The 21,033-nt window shown below is 48.0% G+C and overlaps 1 long non-coding RNA gene across 1 annotated transcript in view; it reads right to left on the reverse strand.

The window, feature by feature from the left end:
• Nucleotides 1-2,010: 2,010 nt before the first annotated feature.
• Nucleotides 2,011-21,033, reverse strand: part of LOC139084536 (uncharacterized) — a 28,927-nt gene continuing 9,904 nt past the window's right edge. Inside the window, exons 2-3 of the long non-coding RNA XR_011541983.1 lie at nucleotides 7,414-7,503; nucleotides 2,011-2,551 (exon numbers count right to left, since the gene is read on the reverse strand). This is a non-coding gene — a long non-coding RNA (uncharacterized lncRNA). The remainder of the gene's footprint in view (nucleotides 2,552-7,413; nucleotides 7,504-21,033) is intronic.

Genomic DNA, 21,033 nt, shown 5'->3' on the forward strand with positions numbered 1-21,033 from the left:
GCATCTAGAATAGTGTTTGACCAAACATCTGGTCACTGACGCCCAGCCAAGTTGACACATAAAATTAACCATCATACCTCCCCACCATGGTTTCTTAAATGTCTTGAAGGATGACATTCATATGGTCTCCAGACTAATATTTCTCCTAAATTAGCTGTTTATGAATCATCAGCTCACCTCACATGTGCTGTTTATCAGAAACTCAGCCTCTTCCACCAAGTTCCACAAAACCAAAAACCAGCAGAATGCTGTACACACCAGGCCTCTGTGGGGGTAACAGCGTCCAGTGAATGGGAGACAGGATGGGGTCTCCAGCAACACAAACAACATCAAATTGCACAATAAAACCCCTGCCATTTTAACCCACTCTCTGCCTTCCTTTTCTGTTCTTCCCTACCCCAAAATTATTGTTCATTTCTAATAAAAAGCAATCTAGATGTTTCTATTGATTCCTTGATATCTGCCAAACCACACCTCCAGCATCTCACTTTCCATCCCGAGGCATTTTCCTAAATAAAGACAATTGCCTGAGAAGAATTCCAGTACCAGCTGTGGGCCATCACTTCATCTCAATCCTCTCAACGATCTGGTCTCCCCATCAGTTTCGAGGTTTAAACGCAGTCTCTCATTTTATTCTACTCCCCACCAAATCATTCAAGAGAAGGGAAAGCGCTGAATCTATCACATTTAAAAACGAGTAAATTACTTCTAACAAAAAGAGGCCCTGTGAACACCAGGAGGCTGGTGAAAAGTGAGGGAACAAAGTAGAATAAATTCTACCTAGGCCTCGGGACAGGCGCAGAAGAGCCACACCCAGACGGTCGTGGGGTTCAAGGTGGACCTGGATCTGGCTGAAGGACGCTACCTGTGCCCCCGGGGGGCGGGGGGAGGGGACGACACAGATGCTTTGCAGAAATGTGACCCACAGAGCCCAGGTGTGAAGGCAGGGGTCACTCCCTGGACGCTGTGACTCCACCTCCCGCCTCAGTGCTGTGAGAGCCGGAATGCTGAAGGAAGCTGGCCTTTGACGCCTCCCACCTCCAGTTTGAGGGTCCTCTGTTGGAGCTTCTTCCCTATCGAAATTCACGATCTGATTTCAGTCCCTGTCATGTTGGAAAGTAATGTACTCAGTGAAACTCGGCTGGTGCCTGCAGTGGTTTAACCTACCACCTTGCAGAAAATAGTCACATTTTGTAATAGGCAACGCCTAAAAATGCAATGCTTGTCCCGAACGCAGGTCTAGTGGCGGGCTTTCCCACCAATGGGAGAGGTGTTTGGGGAGGAACTGCCATCCCGGCAGCCCTTCAAGCCTCCCTGGGGAGCCGCGGTCACCTGACTTGGCGCGGCAGGGGGTGCGGAGCAGAGAGAGTCCTCAAAGCCCAGGTCAAAGCGGGCCGCGCCCCCAGGCAGCTGGCACAAGTGACTCGAAACGACTGGGGACGAGGCGAAGCCCTGCACCGAGGCTGATCGCGCACCAAGACGGGGCTGGGCGGCGGGCAGCCCGCAGGCCACTCTGCCCGCTGTGTCCTGGCGCTCCCGCTGCGTCGAGTCCCGGGCGGCGGAGCAGGCTCTGCTGCGGACCTGCGTCCCTCCGGCTGCAACACAAGACACGAGGGGTCGGAGCAGCGCCCGGGTCCCGTGTTGTAGCCCGAGGTCTCACACCGTGTCTTGCGGGCACCTGCCCTGCTTCCTCCTCCAGGTGGGCCGCCAGGCTTAGGCTTGAGGAATACGACTTGGGGTGCATCCGGATGAGCAAGCTGTAGAACAACAGAGGCCGGCATCGGGATGGGGCGCTGGGACTCGGGCTGTACTCGCGGCAGCAGGGGAAAACCCAGTAGTCTCGGCGCGGGTCAGCCAGGAGCCGCCAGCACGGGGCCCTACCCCGGGCAGCGCGGGTGCCGTGCGCTCCAGGTGAGCCGCCGAGCCTGATGGAAATGCTCAGAGAGCCAATACACACACAAATATTTAGCTGTCCACATGCCTTTTCCCTCAAAAAATGAATTACGGCTGTTTACAAGTCACTAATTACAGTTTATTACATCAATACTTCCCCAGGAAATGGGTTCTTACTCTAATACTGTGATGAGAATTTTACGAATGCCAGACTAGTACAATGAATTGCCCTGAATTATAATAAATATCTGCAGTTTGGGAGTGAGGCAGTAAACACCACATTATTGCTATCCATTTCCAATGAGCCTATGGAGGATTTATTACTTATTTATGGCTTATTTTTATTCAAAAACCCCTACATATCATTTTTATGTGGATTCTTTTTGGTGAGCCATTTCTGTTTTTTCTTATAAAATAAAAAGAGGTAGGTCCAGAATAAAAAAAAAAATGCCCAACTTCAGTTTCTCCGAAGGTGACCCATTGAAATTTCCCCTCCAGACTCCCTATGGGTGAAATTCTTTGCCGGGATCACGGGCTTCAGCACAGACAGGAATAAACTGCAGGACGGCTCTCCTTCTAGCTCCAGTAAAGCATACCCACCAGCTCTATTCAACCAGTCTTTCCGGAAGTCGGTAGACTCTGAGCACAGATTAGACACCTAAACAAAAGTGTAGAAATTAAATATCACATGGTTTTCTACCAATGAAAAAAGAAAAGAATTCCACAGACTCACCAAGTAGAAGGAAGAGGGAGAATATCGTGCCCACTTTTGTACAGGACCTTAAAATTGAACAGCTTCCAAGGAAAACATCCCTTCTCCTGCCTAAATGGTCTAAAAGATTTATGGGGCTCGTCCCAGATGGCCTGGATGCTCCCCATTGTATCTGAGTGTGTGCAGTGCCCTGGAGGCACAAATTTACTTATATGTTATTTTTTTTCCCAACTCCTTTCACAAGCCAGGCAACTCTTACCCAGGACCACATCAGGTCCTGGGGAAGCAACAGAGGACACGGGGCGGTTCAGGCACTGCTGGCTGCCATCCATCTCCCTTCCTTGCCTCTTCCTCTCCAGCAGAATCTAATGGGTTCCCAGTGGCCGTGTCCCAGCATCCCTTGCAGCTGGTGGCCTGTGACATAGTTCTAACCATGCAGGATTTAGGCTATGCTTTTCCTGTTGTCATGGAGGCTGACAACAGTAGGCACATGCTTTTTGTCTTTTGGCCTTCACTTTCTTCCTGCCCAGAATATGGATGTGCTGCCTGGAAGCCATCTTGTGAGCATGAGGAAGAACGAGCCTGCATCCTCCATGGACCACACACCAGCCCTGAACTTTCACCTCCAGGCTTCTTGTTACATCCGTGCATTCATTCAAGGAAGATTGCTACAGTAGCTCTTGTACCCTGCAGTCTTCTAGACACTGGCGATACAGCAGGAGCAAGGCACATTATAAGGAGCAAGGTCCTTATAAAGGTCACATTCTAGGCGAGACAGACAATAAATGAATAAAGAAGCAAACATATATGATGGAAGGGGAGAAGTGCTCTGGAGAAAAATAAAGCAGGACAAAGGGGCTAGGGAGTACAGGGCAGGAGTGGTGCTGTGGAAAACATCGCAAGAAGGTGACCTGAGAAGATCTGAAGGAAGACAGGGTGGACCACGTGACATCTGCCACCAGGAGGGAGGGGGGAGGCAGAGAGAAAGAGCAGATCGCATCAATCTTGCAGGCTTGAGAAAAAAATCAGTGGATGGCAGTAGACGGAAAGGGTTCATGCCTTGTTTTCTGTCCCCTCATGTGTTACAATGTATTGCATTCCACTCACAGAACAGAAAACTGACCCCCAAGGCTTAGACAGGCAAAGGCTCCTTTCCTCCCACGTGTGCCCACTGTGGAAGGCTCTCTCCTCTCTGCTCACCTCCTCCCAGACGCTCCCGCCTCCCCGAGTCTTGCCCTCCTTAAGTTCCTGGAGCAAGGGGGTCTGTCAGCCGTCAGCTTATGCAGGAGCTTTCCAGGGTCTCTGGGCTTTTTCTTCTTGTCTCTCCCAGACATCATTCACTTTTTAAGACTTTTTTGTGTTCTTGGGGCCCAGAACAGGACCTCTGAGAAAGAACTTGTCACAGAGCCACCAGGCTCAGGGGGCTGGTTCATTCTGACTAAACTCAGAAGAAAATGAAATTCTGCATATGATGACCTTGCCTTTGAAAAACAGCAGAGGTGGGTTTGTGTCATTGAGTTCTGTTTTAAGAAAGTGAAGTTTTCCCCCTGCTTATCAGCCCTTCTGTCTGTGGAGGTGTGTGGCACCTGTGGTGTATTTTGAGAAAGTGAGGAACACAGAGTCAGTCCAGACCCTGAGGAGAAAGCCCCATGGTGATGCAAGGGCGGGGAGACTCAAATGCCAGCCCTGGCCAGACAGCAGCAGAGGGTGAGGCCATGATGAGAGAACCCCAGAAACAGACCCAGGGCGGCTGCGTGCACGCCCTGCCTGTTTGCACGATGCTTGGAGAGCTGGTTGATCCCCAGGAACCAGCAACCTAAGTGTGGGCCAGGCAGGGGCAGAGCCTCAGCCTGCAGGAGCCCTGCCACATGTGCCCCATGGCACATCTTCCCGGGTGCTGTGGGCTGGGCCTTCTACCCCCAGTCAGAAAGAAGCCTGGCCCACATGGGGCACTCAGCTGGAACAGCAGAGAGGCAGGGCTGGGACAGTGGCAGAGCAGGGGCAGTCATGGGAGGTCTGCCTCATCCTGAGTCCAAGAGGAGGTGGGGCCTCCGGACCCAGCTGGAAAGCTCCAGGTCCAGCGGGGCTGGAAGGTGAGTCCAAGGCAGGAGGAGCCAGGGGAGGCCTGAAGGGTGGAGAGGAGGAGATGACACAGGAGATGAGGACAAGACAAGTCTCCTGTCCCCCTTTACTGCCTGGGCCCTTCCACCCCCAACCCCACCCCTATGGCCCTAGAGGAAACAGATTTCCTCCAGGCCCAGGTTGAGATGGGGCTGCCTGGCTTGTTTGTGCCAACAAGAGGTCAGAGTGAAGAGAGAATGGGAATCCAAAAGAAAAGCTCAGAGCAAAACTCAAGGCTCGTGGAGGCCACCTGCTCCATGATGCGGATGCAGAACAAGGAAACCAGCACACAGGGAGGGCATCAGCTGAGGGCTATTAAGCCAAAGAGCATCTGTGGCACGTAGAAACCATTGTAGAGGGAGGCTCAGGGGCCTCCTCAGGGACAGTGAAGTCTGGAACGCAGAACTTGGGGAAACAAGAGGAGAATTTACTTATTGAACAACCGGTGGCCTTGGTGAACTGCAGCTAGATTTCAGGACAGAAATACGCTGCATGGAGCATCCTGGCAGCTTCCCCATTGCACAGGGCTGGGATGGTGCAGACTGGGGCCTGCAGTAACAGGGCAGTGGGCAAAACCCCAGCCCGGGCTGAGCATCTGGGGTGTAGGGCCCAGGGAGTCCCCCTGTAGGGGGAGAGCTCATGACAACCCGCCTGGGAGTTTGGGAGGGAAACGGGCTGTGCCAGAGACCAGAACACCCGAAGGAGCCTGCCATGTGAGTGTCAGTGGCTTCTCTGGGAGCCAGGCTCCCCAGCCCCTGATTTCCCCTCATGGGGGCTGCCCACAGTGTGCCCGAGCCAGTCACGCAGACACGGTGGAGGGAGCACTCAGGAGCACAGCCACGGTTGTCACCCGTCCTGCCATGCCTGGTCCAGGTTCTGCCTTTGGGGAAGAATCAGAGACCCTTGAGGGAGGTGGTGAGGACAAGGCCTGCAGAGGTAGGGGAAGGCCACACCGGACCAAAGGCACCGCTCATTCACTCCAGAAACCTCCTGAAGATGGGCAAAGAACCGAAAGACTGTAGAGCTACTTGAAAAATGACAAAGTAGGAAACGTTAAAAATGGCCATCATTATGCAGCAAAGGGGTTGCAGCAGGAGCGCCAAGGAAACAGGCCCATTTGCCTGCTGGTTCCCGCGGGTTCTATTCGCACTCTATTTTCCTCTATTTATTTTTACACCCCCCAAAAAAACCAAGCCTCTACATTAAATAGTCACCTTTCATCCATCTGTAATTCTCTCCCTCTGGGGCGCCATAAATTTCTTTATACTATTATCATAATAGAGAACCCAATACGTCTTCTCCCCTTGCCTTCAGAACATGAGACTCACAGATGCTTCCGAAGCAGGACGGAGACCACATGGGGAAGGGAAGGGTGGCAGCTGCTGGTTTACGGCATTGAATAGAACAGCCCAGTGGTAAAAGCCCCACACCTATTTCGGGAAGAATGCTAACGAGAAAAGAAAGACTATGCATCTTAGCTTCTACCACGTCATTGAGAGGAAGAGGCATAGCGATGGAGAAGGGTAGGCTAACCTCAAAGTCAGAAAGAAAGGCTTTTGAATTCTACACTGCAAGGCCCTCACTCTGGAACTTCAAACAAGCCACTAAAACTTTCTAAGCCTTAGTTTCCTCCTCTGCAAAATGTAGATATGAAAACCTGTCCTGGCCTCACAGAGTTGTTTTCACAGGTGGAGCAGAATAGGGTCTTCTCTGTTACCCCTGAAATGGGAGTGAGGGCTAACAATAAAATGTTATATTGATGCAAGATATTAGTACAACTATTATTTAAGGAAATTGTTCACTCTTGTATTCACTTAACAAACATTTATTGGGCCTTTACTGTGTGCCTAACTCTGCTAAGCACTGGAAATAAGGTAGGGAGCCCCACCTGTTCAGGCCCTAGTCGTCAGGTTCTGTTACTTGCAGCCAAATGCAATCCTATTTCATATCCACAGGGACAGAAGAGAGGTTAAGCGTGTGGGCTGAGCCAGGGCCTAAGCTTTGGAGCCAGAATGTTCTGGGTTCAAATCTGGCTTAAGAGCTGTGTAACCTGGGAACATTACACAGTCCTCGTGAAAGCATGTTTTTCCATCTTTAAAATGGAGGTGACAGTGCACATTTACAGGGGAATGAGGTGGAATGTCATAAAGAAGTTGGCCCATAGTGCCTGGCACAGATGGAGCACCCCACGTGTGGTAGCTGTTTTTGCTGCCATATGCACCAGTAATGCTGTTTCCTTCAAGGTGACACATTCAGAGGTGATATGATGGCTTACTCCTCAGGCTCCTGACAGAGGTGACCCTCATCCTGCTCGTCGCTGGTGGTCAGCCTAGATTCTACCCAGCAGGTGAACCCCTACTCCCTCCACCTGCGGGAGGAAGAACTTGCCAGTGAGGCAAACCAAGGATGGACCACACAGGCTCCTGAGAGCAGGATTTCAGAGAAGGGGACAGTCACCATGGCTGGCAGCCACAGAGATGGCTTGGCCCCTTGCACATAGTAGGGCTCAGCAAACTCGGCCCAATAAACAAACCAGTAAATGAAGGTCTGACTTGAGCCAGGCCCTTCATAGAAACCACAGTTATAAACTTCTGCATTTGCTGTGCCCATACCAGGCGCCAGGCACACGCTTAGCATGTGCGAAAGGTCTTGACCAACCATAGCAATAGGTTGGGGCGGGGACTCACCCGGCTGTGGGTTACCTTCTGCGGAGATTCAAGGTGCATCTCATGAAACCACGTGACTGTGGGATCAGTTCAAAACTGCAAAATGTCAACCTGCAGATAAGATAGGTTTAGTAAACTAATTTCAATACATTGAAGTCGGGGAAGCCCTTTCGGGCAGAGAGTATCTTGGGGGCTGGGTCCCCTCCCTGCCATAACCCATTTAGCCTTATCACACTTTGCTATCTTCTGTCCTGCTGTCTTCTGACCAAAAGTGAGGCTCGCCCTCCTCCAGGCTTTTCTTGACATAGTCTTGACAGACTCCCTAAACCCACCTAAAAATGTCCAGTTCCCCTTGCCAGGCTTCTACCTCTGCCCCTTCAATGGCCTCCTAGTTGGAGGCCATTCTAATCCCTTCTCATTGTACCCCCTCATACCACCTCTATTAGTCACTCCACTTCCCAAAGAATAAAGCTTAACTCCTTAGCCTGGCATTTAAAAATACTTCCTTGGTCTGGTCTCTGCTCGTCTCCAGCTACCTCTCCAGCAGTATTTCATAGTCCAGAGAAACTCACTGCTTCCTTGCCTCCCTCCCCCACAACTTTGCCCGCACTGTCCCTTCCACGGGGCATGCCCTTCCCCATTCCTGCCCATTACTACATTGGCCAGCCCTCCAGGGGCAGCTCAGGGGTCCCTTCTCATTAGACATCCCATTTCTCTCCTCCTCAAGGGCTAAGATTGAACCATGTTTTTGACACTTCTTTGTATTGTAGGTCTCTTAAACAATAAATCTTTTTTAAACTCCTGGGTTGTAAACTCCACAGATCAGGAACCGAATCGTGTGTGGTTTTGCGTGCCCTGTGGCCCCGAATAAGATGAATATTAGGGGATGAATAGTGAGGGGATGTAATAAATATTTGTTGGATAAATTAATATTTAATTACTTCATAAAAGTTTCCCTATTTATCATGGAAAAGGCCTTTTTTCTTCCATGGTCACAATACAACAATTCAATATCTCAGACGCTTTTGCTGATATCATTTTCTCAAGCACAGTTATTAATAATTTGTCTTAAAATGCTCAAGTGCCCAACATGAAGATAAGAGGTCTGATTTCCTGTGAATGCTCACACTCAGCCATAATTATCTGTCATAAGAGGCATGAAGAGGTGTGGAGATGAAAGCTCAGAAGGTCGGAGGTCCTGCCTCAAAATCTTGAAATGGGAAGCAATTAGCAGCCTTGAATGCTGGGGGGAGGGGGGCGCCATTAATCGTGTGTGAGACCATTTGTTCTGAATGTCATAGAAATCAGTCTCCCTCACCCATCCTATCCCAACAGACACACAGACACACACACACACACACACACACACCGCGTGTGCGCACGCGTACGGAGCCAGCCTTCTCCCTGCTGGGAAGGAATACCCACAAATGCACAGGTCTGGAGATAATTGAAATATGCTCATTCAGGACCAGAGCTCAAAAACACGTATGGGTCCAATGGGACTGCCCAGTCTTCCTAAACATGAGACTCTCAACCTTTCATTTATGGCTCAGGGTCATCATCATGAACATTCTTTATTGTGCCGTGTGGTCATACTGTGATTCTCTCAGAAACGTTGTGCCTTTTCCTCTCAGTTGCTAAAATATTGTTTCTGTATCTGCTTTTCATAATTTCCCCATGTCCCCATGACTGTCAGATTCTCTTTCGTCATTTCATGAGGGGACAGCCTGCAGAAGCAGTTCCCCTGCCTTATTTGCAAAGCCCAGGAAACTAGCTAACCAAGCTGGTCAAGGCTGTGTCTGAGCAAGACGCGTGTTATTAAGGAAGAGAACTAGTGGTCCTTGCTACATTCATTCTAGAAGGTTTTTTAGGCCTTTTCCTGCTTGCTCCCTGGCTCTCTAGAAACTTCAAATTGTAAGTAAAGAAATCTGAATGAAGATGGTAGGCAAGCAATCCAGCAGTGTGCGTTAGATCTCCTTTGTGTTCAGCAATTTAGTTGCAACATAACAGCATCATGCATCGCATTAAATTAATGCCACTAATTTGAACTTTATTGTTTTTGTGGTTTGTATTATATTCAGCTAGAAATTTGTTTTGGCTTGATAGCTGTATATGAGCTTGTATGTATTTAAGTAGCATAATAATAATAAAGTCAACACTGGGGACCCAATAAGAATTTTTCTCAGTTCTGCCTTGCAAAATCTTCCTTGGTTTGCATCACGTGCCTGACACTTTGTCTGTTCACTGGGGAGACTTGTCTTTGACTCTGTTCTTACCTAGTGGTTGTTACTGGCAATAACATTTGCACCCAGTGGTTCTTGCCTAGTGGTACAAAGTGACTGGCCATAAACATTTGCACCAAAGAAAGCACTAACGAGCCACAGGGGAACTAAGTTATAAGGCTATAAAGGGGTCACCCAGATCATCCAGAAAATATGACACGCATCTTTTTTTTTTTTTCTGCTTTATCTCCCCAAACCCCCCTGTACACAGTTGTATATTTTAGTTGCAGGTCCTTCTAGTTGTGGGATGTGGGACGCCACCTCAACGTGGCCTGACAAGCGGTGCCATGTCTGCGCCCAGGATCCGAACCCTGGGCTGCCGCAGTGGAGCGCAGGAACTTAACCACTCGGCCACGGAGCCAGCCCCGACACTCATCTTTTTATTACCATTAAAATATCCATGTAACTTTTTTAAATTAAACTTCTTATTTTGAGATAATTGTAGATTCATATGCTGTTGTAAGAAATAATACAGAGAGATCCCACATATCCTTCACCCAGTTTCCCAATGGTAACATCTTATAACACTATAGTCACATTACAACCAGAAAATTGACATTGACAATGTCAATGACAATGCACCAATCTTAATCAGATTTCACCAGTTTAACATGCATTTACTTGTTTATGGTTATTTTTCTGGGTGTTTAGTTCTATGCAATTTTGTCACATGTGTTGGCCACCACAGTCAACTTATAGACCAGTTCTATCACTGTCTTATACTTGGGGCCTATAGCTTTCGGGAGAGTGGCATCTTCTAAGGCTGGAGGTTTCCAGAGGGGGAGGCAGCCGCCAGCACCATTGCCTGGAGGCTGTGACAGAGGCTTTGGGGGGCCCTGCCCTGAGCCCAAGTGAGCCTGTGCCTGGGGGACCTTTGGACACAGCTGGGGGCTACTTGGCAGTAAGTAGTGGGGCTCACACTAGCAGTGGCCCTCGGGGGCTTCTATAAACCCTAGTGTGCAGGCTGCCTCCAGACAAGTCAAGTCAGGGAGACGACCCCTGCTGGGGCTGGCATCAGGCTCTAGGATTTGTCAAAGTTGCCCAGGTCATTCCAGTATCCAGCCAAGGTTGAAAGCCATTGAGCTACTGGAATTTGGGCATTTAAAAGGAAACATGACCTTACTTTACATCTGTAGTCCAATGATAGCAGGACTTTGCATTATCCGTACATTTTTGTGACTTTATTAAATTTGTCTGTAAGAATGGTGGGAAATAGCAGTTCTATCTCATTTCAACTGCCCCTGTTTTGTTCAGCTTCCAGAAGCTGCCTTCATTGACGTTCCCTCCCTCCACCCCTATGACCTCACCCCACCAGGTAGACCTTCCATTGCCTGCCAGACTCCGTCTCAGCACAGGGCTCATGCCAGGGCCTGGGGCTTCAGACCTGCTCAGGGAGTCTCCGTGCTTCATCACCAGTTCTGAACTACGGCAGAAAGGCCACGGGAACAGGAGTCAGGGGAGGGGCACTCCCATGCCGGCGTCACCACTGGAGCAGTTTCCTATTGCTGTTGTTAACAAAATACCGCTAACTTGATGACTTCAAACAACATAGATTCATTATCTCTCAGTTCTGGAAGTCAGAAGTTCGATATGAGTCTTAGGGGGATAAAATGAAGGTGTTGGCAGAGCCACGTTTCCTCTGGAGGTTTTAGGGGTGAATTGGTTTTCTCGCCTTTTTCAGTTTCTAGAGGTCACCTGCATGCCTCAGCTCGTGGCTGCATCACTTTGACCTCTGCTTCTGTTGTCACATCTCCCTCTTTGACTCTGACCTTCCTGCCTCCCTCTTGTAAGGACCCTTGTGATTATACCTAGATACTCCAGGATAATCTCCCCATCTCACAATCCTCAATCACATCTGAAAAGTCCCTTTTGCCATACAAGGGAATATTCACAGGTTCTGGGGGAATTAGGACGTGGACATCTTTGGGAGCCATTATACTGCCTACCATTGCCTCAACTCGCTGTGTGATGCTGACTACAGCGTCCACCTCTCTGAGCCGGCCTCATCTTGTGTTTCATGAAGAATTTAACTAATTCATGTCTTTTAGCTCTAAAAGTCTGTGATTCCATGATCCAGGGCTCACCAGCATACTTTGGTGAGACGAGAGCTCAGGTCAAGTGGGGTCTCTTGGGCTATGGGTGGGAATGTCCCCGTGAAAGCAGACAGCATGGGGCTGAGACCAGGGCCTGTGGCTTTTCGGCATGTTTCCTTGCCTGAATTAGCCTGCTATATTGAATTTTATTCTGAGGAAACTTGAAGCAATGTCTGAAATATTTTTAGGAAATTAAGTTTTCTGCTTCTTTTATCTGTTTTATTGTGAGTAAAGCTGTCTCGTGAAGCAAAGGTAATTCTTAGCTCTTCTTCATGATTTAGATTTGCAAATTCAGTCCTCAAAACTTGGTTTATTTTCCCTTAGATGCTTTACTTAGCTGACATAACACATTGTCTCCTATAACCACTGCCTTCAGCCACGCTCAGTGCAGTGGCTCGTTTCCCCTCCCCAGTGATATTCTGGTAGAGCTCAGACCTTATCCTCGGCTCAGTCCACTTCACAGCCTCCAGCAAGGCTTCCTCCTCCCTTGTCCGGCCAGGCTCCCTTGAGGTGTGAGGAGTGGGGAAGGGTCTGCTTGGAGCATCTGCTTCCCCTCCCTCCCTCCAGTGGGTCTCGACTCCTCAGCATGAGGGTGGAGGGGTAAGCGGAAGAATGGGCCAGAAGGAGCTGGACAAGTGGCCTCCTTTGTCCAGTGCCTCGAGGTCAGCCCTGCTAGCTGTTGATGTGCTCTGAGGGGGTTATCCAAATGCTGGCTGCCTCGGGGGTGAGGCAGGGCCTCCCTACAGCACTCTTCCCTCACCTGGGGACATGGCACCTGCCCCACCCAGCCTCTTCCAACCACGCCCTGGCTCCAGGCTCCAGCCTCCAGGACTTCCCTCCTCCCCGCATGCCCAGTCAGCGAGCAACTCAATAACCACTGGACCCGGAGGAACCTCCATCATTTTGGCCACAATGAAGGGCAGGCCTGCAGGCTACTCCATTGCAGGTGGCCCCTCTCTTCACTGTGCCAGTTGTCATAGGTTCTTATCCCCCTGCCCAACAGGCATGCTGCGTATGTGGACACCCAACCAGAGAATGATGTGCCAGTTGCCCCTTCTTCCAATCATTCATTCACTCAGTAAACATTTATTGGTAACCAACTATGAGGCAGGCACAGCTCAAGGCACTGGGAATACAGCAAAGACATAAACCCCTACCCTGGCGAAACTTACAAATAAGTAAAATATATGTTAGAAGGGGAGGGGAGAAGGGGTTGACTAGGGTAACAGGGATGAAAAGTACCAGTGGCGATGGGGAGTTTAAATGGGTTAGTCAGTGAAGGCCTCATGAAGAAGGTAACATTTAAAGAAAGACTTGAAGGAGGTGAGGAAGTAGGCCCTGTGGATATCTTGAATGTGCCAGACAGAAGGAGCTGGTGCAAAGGCCCTGAGGCAGGAGCTTGTGCAGGATATTTGATGAACAGGGAGAAAACCAGGGTGACTGGTGCAAAGTGAACCAGAGGAACAGTAGAAGGTGAGCTTGGAGAGGCAAATGGGTAGAGCAAGTGATAAAGGAGCATATAGGCTACTAGAAGGTCTTTGGAACTTCCTCTGAATTCAGTAGAAAGACACTGGAGGGAACTAGGCAGAAGAGGCACATAATCTGACTTAAACAGGATTCCTCTAGCTGCTCCGGGGACAACAGACTATAGCGAAGCAAGGGCTGGAGCAAGGAGACCAATGAGGAGTCTACGGCAGCGACCCAGGCAAGGAATGACGGTGGCCTGGATCAGCGTGGTAGCAGGGTAGATGGTGAGAAATGGTTGGATTCTTGATATATTTTGAAGTAGAGCCAATAGAATTTCCTATCTGTTTGATAAGAAGTGTGAGAGAGTGAGAAGAGTCAAGATTTTTGACCTGAGCAACAGGTAAGACAGAGTCGCCTTTAACTGAGATGGAGAGAGAAGCAGACTGGGTGGGGGAGGGAGGTTATGTTACGTTGGGATGTGTTCAATTGGAGATGTCTGTTAGGCATTCGGGTGGAGGTGTCAGGAAGGCAGTGGATATAAATGTCTGGACTTCGGGGGAGAAGTCCAGGCTAGACGTATAAATTGAAGAGCCATCAGCACATCAGTAATATTTAAAGCCACGAAACACAGAACAGAATAGAGAGCTCAAAATAGGCAAACACAAACATAGTCAACTGATCTTTGAAAAAGAAGCAAAGTCAATTAAGTGGAGAAAGGATAGTCTTTTCAACAAATGGTGCTGGAACAATTGGATGTCTATAGACAAAAAGTGAACTTAGACACAAATCTCCTTACAGCTTTCACAAAAATTAACTCAAAATGGATCATAGATCGAAATGTAAAATGCAAAACCATAAAACTTCAAGGAGAAAATCTATGTGACCTTGGGTTTGGTGATGAGTTTTTAGATGCAATATCAAAAGTACAATCCGTGAAAGAAAAATCAATAAGCAACAGTGGGAGTGCAGAGAAAGAAGAGAAGAGGCCCAAGGACCAGACCCACTGGGCCCTCTAACATTTCCAGCATCTCCATAAATAATTCTCTTGAACTCCCATAGTTTTAGGATGGGATGGGTTGGAGACACAAATTTGGAAGTCAGCAGAAATGGTATTGAAAGTACCCATCAGCCAGCACGAGGTCATCTGGATGGTATCCCAGGCAGAGGAGAAAAAAGGTGGAGAAGCAAGCCCAGGGCCTCTCCAACATTTAGATATGTTGGAGATAAGATGAGCATAGCCAGCCTAGCAAACTGAATAGGGAGGAGCAGCAAGGTAGATGAAGAGCCAAGGGACAGCGCTGTTCCAGAGGCCAGGGGAAGACAGTGTTTCAGGCATGGGAGAATGATCAGTGTGTCAAATGCAATCCGTAAGTTATGACAGGCTGAGGATCAACTATTGAATCAGCCACACGGAGCTCACTGGCAACAACACTGTGGGCCATTTTGGTGGAGAGGAAGACACAAAGTCCTGCCCAGAGTGAGTTCAAGAGAGAACCGAAGAGGTAGGGATAGCTACTTTAGACAATTCCATCACAGAACTTTCTGAAAAGAGAATCAGAGATGATGGGCAGTATTCAAAGAGGAAGCCAGGTCAAAGAGAAGGTTTTCGTAAACAGAAGACGTTGCAGCAAGTTTGCATCCTGATGCAAATGGTCCAGGAGAGAGGGAAAACTTGACAGTCCCGGAAAGCAAAGAGAAAACTGCAGGAGCAAAGGGTGCATCAGAGAGAGGAGAGGGAGTGGTCCACACTCAACCATCTAATACGACAGGAAGTAAGGCATGATTAAATGCATCTGTGATGAGATTTCTAACACTGGACCAACTTCCTCATGAAGTCTGCTTTGTCCTAGCAGCTCCTATTCTGAGGAGCACCCAAGGGCATAAGTTACATCAATGACAAAGAATTTCAGAGGAAAGGAAAAGAGTAAACAAACAAGAAAATCCAGGCATTCACCCTACTTTCTCGAGGGCGGCTCTACGATCATCTAGCAATATAAAAGTTTCGACTTTCGAGTCAGTCCATGACTCTAAACCGATCTTTCATAGAATATATTAAAAGATGATCAGCAATATGTTATTGTATCTTTTAACCCAATAATTTTGTCAAGATACCAAATTTTTTATTTTATGGGACTGAACATCAGCTCACACAAAAAACAGTCAACTTGTCTGGGTTTTGCTTCACCCCGAGTACAGGGCAGATGCTGTGTTTGCAAAACATCCCCTGCCTCACTGGGAGAGAAAACTGTTCAGGTAGAAAGCAGATTGGTGATTACCTAGGCCTGGGGGTAAGAATGGGTCTGTATACAAATGGGCAAGAGGTTTCTTTTGGGGGTGATAGAAATGTTCTAAAATTAGATTGTGTCATTTACACACAATTCTTTAAATATACTAAAAACCATTGAACTGTACATTTAAAACAGGTGAATTTATGGTATGTAAGTAATATCTCAAAACAACTATTGAAAAAGAGAGGAAAATGTTCAGTGAAGAAATGGGTCTTGCAGGAGGAGGCTGGAGAGATGCTGCTGTGGTCCAGCTCACTTCTCAGAACCCAGACTTTGCCTTCTGCGCTGTTGGATCTGGAAACACCAAAGTCACCCAGCAGGGTTCTGTCCAGTGAATAGCCAAGAGCTCCTCAAACAAAACAAGGTCTAGCCCCTGGTGTGTTTTGTCTTGGTTTAATCTGTAAGTACCTCACCAGCAATCTGCAAAGATTTTATCAGCTAATGAGGAGTGCAGTGTCTGGTGATCTCTGATAAGTAGTAGCGGTCTTTGGATAAATAGATGGAGCTCACAAGAGAGAACCAACGCTGTGCTCATTTAACCGTATTTTCGGTGCTTACCTTGCTCCAGTTACACAAAGATTCCCATTTTCTCCCTTAAGGTTTAACTCATTGTTATGGATTTGCTTTCGATTCTTTGGGGAACTTTGAATCTGTCCCAATCCCCTGCCCAATAGGGTCCCCTATATTGTGATAATCTACCCCCTGGATTATAGGTCCCTACTTCTGACATGCCGCTCAGCATGATCTCCTCTAGAAAATGGCCCAAAAACGGCTTGCTCTCTCCAAACACTGAATTACAAAAGGGTGGAAGAGAGTGAGACTTGTCTAGCTCTTTCACTAGCTGCCCCAACCCCTCAAATCCCACACCTGTGGCTGCCTTTATCAGCACAGAGGCTCAGCAACAGCCCAAGTATATGGTGCTATATGGCCAGTACATAGCAGATCGTGGAGGTTTTCTAAGTGGGTTTCTTTCGTCTCCCTCTGGTTCAAGGCTGTAGGTCTCCTGAACCGGGCCCTGCCTTCTTCCCTCGCTTCAATCTGCCATTGGGCTCTCTCTTTTACTGTCCTCGTGCTACTGACATCTTTCCTCTTCACTCACCTCTTCCCCGGGCCTGCATCACTGCATTTCAGAGGATCACCCTCCACACCAATCCTTCCTTCTGTTTGATCTGAGCAGTTGAGACCAGAGGCTCAAATCCTGGCTCTTTCGCTTATTCAATAAGCACCTTGGGCAAGTGATTTCACCCATCTGTGCTTCAGTTTCTTTGTCTGTTGTAAGAATTAAACAGGATAATACAAGGAAAGTGTCTATTACCCCCACCAGGCGCCTGGCAGTAAGGGCACAGTCATTGTTAGCTCTTCCAGGGTCAATGAACCATCCCACTGCAGTGCCTTCGGGGGATCTCCAGATTTGGGGCACTTTCCAGCTGTCTTCCATATCATTGTTTGTGGCCCAGGGATTCCTAGTTTACTGTCAGGGATCTTTTTCTCTTCTCTTTGGAGCTGTTGCCGAAGTTTATGATTGCTGGGCTGCCAACTCTGGATCCAAACGCACTTTCTGTAGCTATTTGCACTTATTCCAAGGCAAGGCAAGACCAGAACAGCCTGGGCCCCTGCCAGCAGGGACTGCAGCTCTCCCGTCTCTGCTCTGTCCCCATTCTTCCTTGGCTCTCCCTCCTGGACAGAGCCGGAGTAGAAAGAAGAGCTGTGGCGCAAGCACCCACATTTGTCACCGCAAAACTCTTGTTCTCTCTAGGGAGTCATTTTCCCTTCCCAGCCCTAATTCTTTGCACTTTGAAACCAGAGCTATTATTACTTCTAATTTGCATTGAATGGTCCCTTAGCAACCATCCCACATTGAATGGGATATCAACCTGCTTCTCATACCGCTGGATTTACCAAAAGCTGAGCTCTACCAGAGTATAACTCAAAATGTGATAAACAGAAACGTAAACAGCTTTCACCCCAACCACATACATAAATACCCTCCCCTGCAGAATGGCTGCACAACAGCGAAGTTGACTAGAAGGTACATTTTCGATGAATCCCATTTTTCCCCTGCCATAAATAAAAAAAAAACCCATAAAATTATTTACTCTTGAAACATTTTTGGACCCAAAACACTGCCACTGTTCTTAAAGTCTAAAATTATATATAATATTTAAATAAGATAGATTATTTCATAATACTTTTAAAAACACATTTATTAAGACTCCGCCTTTTCCAGAAAGGATATAAACAGTGGTATACCGGTAAACTAGCTCTCTGGAGGAAAAAGAAAGACCTGTTTTGTAGTGTCTGCCTATATCCACGGTGTAAATACTTGAAAGATGACTGATCTCAAGCTATCAACCGTTGAACAAGGTTCTCCTTACATTCTTGAATACTTAACAACTGCGAAGGTTCTAGCACTCGCTGGAAGGCAACCTAAGAGGATACATAAAATGCATGAAAGTAATATAAACAAAAAGTAGATGAGGGGCCGGCTCAGTGGTGCAGCAGTTAAATTCACACGTTCTGGTTTGGTGGCCTGGGGTTTGTCAGTTCGGATCCCAGGTGTGGACCTATGCACTGCTTGGCAAACCACGCTGTGGCAGGCATCCCACACATAAAAAAGTGGAGGAAGAAGGGGATGGATGTTAGCTCAGGGCCAGTCTTCCTCAGCAAAAAGAGGAGGATTGGAGGCAGATGTTAGCTCAGGGCTAATCTTCCTCAAAAAAAAGTAAAAAAATAAAAAAGCAGATGAAAAAGAAGGAATGAAACAAGGATAGAGGTACCAAATGGAGCCAGGAATTAGTAAATATAAAAATGCAACTATAAAGCCCTATACACAGGTTTAATATTCACAATTGGCCTTAAGAAACTTCCAACACTGAGAGACGCTTACCTGGTTCATAGTGTCCTTAAGATAAAAATAAGTCTCAGGCTGAGAAGTGCCGTTTCCTGTTCTTCAAGTAGATCACGTTTCTCCTGAGGGTGCCCGTAAAGCAAAGACTGCGTCACACAGTGAATGTCCTCATCAACATGAGGGTGATGGCCTGACCTTGAGACTGTAATTAGGCAAAAGCAATTCTGCGGGACGCTGGGCCCAGTCAGGGTCCGGGGATCAGCATTCTACATTCCCAGTTTGATCCCTGGCAAGTGCAGCTGTGGATGTATTCTATAGCCTTTGAGTAACCTTCCAGGCTTTTGCTAAAGACCTACTGTGATAAGTTTGAAATTGCTCTCCCAGGCAGATCTTTCTACCTGAGGATCTTTCTAGAAATCCCAGTGTTCGCAACCTTCATGTGATGGGGATTCTGCCTCAGGGTCCCGATCAACAGGCTGGGCCCCAAGAACCAGAGCTTCAACCTAGAGTCAATTCATGTCCCATCTGGGTCGGTCCAGAGCTACCCTCAACCCTTTGAGCCTTGTAGTTTGAATGGTTCACCGTTCCCTTTAAAGAGGGTGAGCCTTCTAGCTGGTCTGGTTCCCCAGCCCTGACCTGCCCTTCCAGTCCTCCCCTTTCCTCCTCGGCACTCCTATGGCTAAGCTCGCATAAGCGCCTGCACATGTCTCCACCAACTGGCCCCATTGAGTGGGGATTCACATTTATTGGCACAGGCATGCAGCAACGTTTCTCAGAGCAAGAAACAGTCCTGGATCACTCGGTTGTCTTGCACCATCACCAAAAACACACTGGATTCAACAAATGGACTTTTTGGTTTCCTCATTCCTGCTTTTTTAGGTAGAAGTGAAGACAGCTGGGGAGAGGTGTTAGGCAGTTGTCAGTAACTACCAAAAGGATGACAACACCACCTAGGGTACACAGCACCTCTCCTGTTACAGCAAGAGCCTCAGGCCACCTTGGCTTGGTTTTCCTCACTGAGGACAAAGCCATCAAGGTCCGTACTTCAGTCCAAGCCCTGGTGAGACGCAGGCACCCTGGCCTCACCCAGCAGGGGACAGGCACTCAGGACATCTGTGTCAGGGTACAGAAATGGCAACAGTTGTCTCCTGAGGCATGTTTCATCCTCCCCCAGTCAATATGCCGGTTCCTCTACCCTGGATCATTTTACTCTTCAACCCGACACTGCCTATGGTGTGGCACATGGCCACGCCACAGCTCTGCAGGGGAACTGGAAAGCCTCAGAGTTCCTCCAGGAAGAGGCACTTGACAGAGGCCAGTGTCTGGCCTTTTGTCCAGCAGTGACAAAGATGCTGGAGGGAAGGAAATAGTCGTCTGCATGTCTGGGTGTATGTGCTTGTAGGTGTATGTGCACACACACTTGCAGGGTTTCTTCTTTTCCATAAATTCTGATAGGCCTCTATTAAATGCTTACTTCAGACAAATTATAACCAGATAAAGGAAACTACAGGAACTGTGAAAGAAAAAGGTTATTCTCTAAAAAGCATCGGACTATTCCTTGGTTAATTAACAGGAAATGTGTTCAGAACCCTTTTGGAGCACTCTGCAGAAATGTATCAATTCCTTTAAGGATCTTTCTGGTGTAAAACAATTAGTGGATACACTGAGCCAAGCACCAGTCTGCTCCCCGGGCACATGGAACCCACCTCTTTGTCTGATGCACTAAACTCAAATCTCAAATCAGCTGTTGGCTGGTTGACGGAGCCTATAAAACTGCAAACGTCTGGTGGAGAAATGTTACGTATAAGGAATACAACTGCAGGAAGCTTTCCACCTGCCCCATTCTGGAGGCATCGCAAGGCAAATTCTTTCCGGAGGCCAGCTAAAGAGTGAGAGTGTTTTAATAGAACTTACAAGGCTCATCGAGCATAATTTAGCATTGTCCATCCGAAATAAATGGATCTACACACAGTTTTACACTAGTTCTCCTCATGGTAGGTCAAAGTCCTTCCTTCGTTCTCTGTTCACTAGCCTTGCCAGATGGAGTAAGCAATAAACCTCCCTCTCTGTCTTCCACTCCACTTCTCTCCACCCTACCGTGCAGCACCTGGGGACTTCGTGGAGCCTGACTAGTCCAGCCCAATCAGAGCACTCCCGTTCCTTTCACTGCCATCTTTTGTTCAGAGATGGGCTCCTGCAGAGTGTGGCCCAAGCACAGGGCCTTCATTAGAGGCAACTGGCAGCCCCCACCCCTGCCAAGGGAAGCCAGTCTCAAGAAAAAGCCAACACAGAGGAGAGTTAAGCTAGGAGAAACTAAGAGAAATAGATCCAGGAGCAGAACCCTGATCAAACCATACCTGGAGCCCATCAATTGTTCAAGTCACAAAACCCAGTGAATCTCCTCTAATGTTCAAGCCTGTGCATTACATGGGATTTTCAGTAACCTGGAACCAAAACCATCCTAACTAAAATACCACGTGTCTTCTGAATTATTAAACAATTAATAGAATGGAAATTACCAACATCTTGTGCAACAGGCTTTAGAAATCCTGGCTTTGAAAGGTGCTATAATTAGGAAGACTGAACAACCAACAGTGACAGTGCGTTTTCCTGGGGCAATGACTTTTCTAATAATTCGAGCATCATTTTCTACTTACACACTG

This window comes from Equus przewalskii, chromosome 7 (genome assembly GCF_037783145.1).
Source record: "Equus przewalskii isolate Varuska chromosome 7, EquPr2, whole genome shotgun sequence".
Taxonomy (NCBI): Eukaryota; Metazoa; Chordata; class Mammalia; order Perissodactyla; family Equidae; genus Equus; species Equus przewalskii.